Raw genomic sequence first — 2,479 nt, 5'->3', positions numbered from 1 at the left:
ATCAGGATTGGAGGAAGAATCATTAACAACCTGAGATACACAGATGATACAATTTTGATTGCTGAAAGTGAGGATGACTTGAGGCATTTACTGATGAAGGTTGAAGAATACAGTTGGCAGTATGGATTACGTCTCAATATAAAGAAAACAAAAATCCTCACAACTGGACCAATGAGCAGCATCACAATAAATGGAGAGAAGACTGAGGTTGTCAAAGAATTCACGTTGCTTGGTTCTACAATCGATGCCAATGGAAGCAGCAGTCAGGACATTAGATGACATGTAGCATTGGGAAAGTCAATCGCAAAGGAACTGTTTCAAGTGCTGAGGAGCAAGGATGTCTCCTTGAGGACTAAGGTGCGCCTGACACAAGCCATAGTATTTCCAATCGCCTTGTATGCATGTCAGAGCTGGACAACGAATAAGGAAGACCGAAGAAGAGTTGATGCTTTTGAGTTGTTATGCTGGCGAAGAGTGCTGAAGGCACCGTGGACTGCTAACAGATCTGTCCTGGAGGAAGTGCACCTGAGATGCTCCTTGGAAGCGAGAATGGCCAGACTTCGTCTCACCTATTTTGGTCATGTCGTCAGAATGGACCATTCCTTGGAGAAGGATGTCATGCTTGGTAGGGTGGAGGGTCGACAAAAGAGGGGGAGGTCTTCAACAAGACGGATTGACATGATGGCTGTGATGATGGGCTCAAGTAAAGCAGGGATCATGGAGCTGGAGCGGGATTGGGCAGTGTTCTGTTCTGCTGTGCATGGAGTCGCTATGGGTCAGAAACAACCGGATGGCACCTAACAACAACAACAACGGATGGCACCTAACAACAACAACAACATGGTAACACATAGCACACCTAGGCAGAAATTGTGATAAGACAGAATTCTAAAAGGGCTGGCTGAATTTACCCATTTAGGGAACCAGAACCTAGATTATGTCTAGATAGGATAACTGCTAGATATCTAGCAAAGTTCTTTACCTTGAGACTATATCAAGATGACAAAAAAGATTTATTGAGAATTTTAAAAAATGTGTTCATTCACGTAAAATCCAGATTATCATTCAGAAATAAAATGAACATATGAAAGATTTTATTTATTTTACTCAGAAGTGTTCAATCAGGAAGATGTTAAAACTGGTGTAAAGAGATTTCAAAGGACAAGTTTATGCACAAGGAATATTGAAATGAATGTGTAAATGGAGGCAAAACTAGCTTCTTCCACAGAGGGGTAAGAATTCTATCGAACCTCCACTGGATAGGGCAGGATTTCCATGTCTACAGACAAGAATCATTTTGCTGCACTACAGGTTATCTGCAGCGCATAGGTGGTTCAGTGGTAGAATTCTCTCCTGCCATGCGGGAGGCCTGGGTTCGATTCCCGGCCCATGCAACTCACTTGTTTCCCCTTTTGGGAGCTCTGGTAGCATAGTGGCTGGCAGTTCAAACCCACCAGCCACTCCTCGGAAGGAAGATGGGGCAATCTACTTCCGCAGTGATACTGCCTTGGAAACCCAAGGAGGGGCTGCTATGAGTCAGGTCTGACTCGACGGCACATAACAACACAACGACAACAACATAGGTTATCTACAATTTAAAATACTGGCGGGGGGGGGGGAAGCTCCCATAGAATCAGAATCAGATAACTAAAGTATGCTATAGACAATGCATAGTTTGCCCCAGAAGAACAAAATTTTCCCTATACATAATACTTAAAATACATAAATCATTAAGCTGTTATGACTCCCTATTGAGGAGGAGCCACACAAACTTTGTTTGGTTCAGTCAGGATTGCTTCTTGGATGTCCCCGCAACTTCTGCCTTATATGGTCAGGTGGATGTCTTACTCCAGACATCTCATCACAAATGCAGAAATTCATCTGGACGTGGTTGCTTCCTGCTGCAGCACTGTGCCTTTGGTCTCCCTGGTGGATATCTTTTCCTTTCAGGATCACAGTTCCTCTCTGACAGTTGTTTTCTCATTGACTTCAGGATTATGGGGCGAGTTTTTAAAGCTTTTTCTTGGGGTAATGAGGTGTGGTGGAGACATTTGTTTTACTTAGAAATTGGACCTGAAAGTTTTACCTGAAATTGGACCCTCCATTTGCATAATGTTCTGATATTTTTCCTGAAACAAAATATTCCCCCTTGTAGAGGCTTTGTTCCAGACTAAATTTTCTTTCTTTTTAATTGTTTTACTGAAGTATAATTTATAGACTGTAAAATTCACCTGTTCTGAATGTAAAATTCAATGCTTTTTAGTAAATTTACAGAACTGTGCAACCATCAACAAAATCCAGTCTATAAAAGAAATACAATATGTGTCTTCTGTAGCTGGCTTCTTTCCTTTGGTGTAATTATTTTCAGGTCTGTCTGTATTTTAGGATATATTAATAGTTCTGTTCTCTTTATTTCTGAATAAGTATTCTGTTGTATGCTTATAACACATTTTGTTTATGCATTCACTAGTTTATATAC

The 2,479-nt window shown here is 41.2% G+C and overlaps 1 non-coding gene across 1 annotated transcript; it reads left to right on the top strand.

Annotated features, from left to right (window-relative positions):
• The first annotated feature begins 1,323 nt into the window (after window positions 1–1,323).
• Window positions 1,324–1,394, top strand: TRNAG-GCC. Its single transcript has one exon. It is a non-coding gene; the product is annotated as a tRNA-Gly (tRNA).
• The last annotated feature ends 1,085 nt before the right edge of the window (window positions 1,395–2,479 follow it).

This window comes from Orycteropus afer, unplaced genomic scaffold (assembly GCF_000298275.1).
Source record: "Orycteropus afer afer isolate SDZICR_OR568_19922 unplaced genomic scaffold, OryAfe1.0 scaffold00104, whole genome shotgun sequence".
Classification (NCBI taxonomy): domain Eukaryota; kingdom Metazoa; phylum Chordata; class Mammalia; order Tubulidentata; family Orycteropodidae; genus Orycteropus; species Orycteropus afer.
This window is presented reverse-complemented; position numbering and strand designations above follow the sequence as displayed.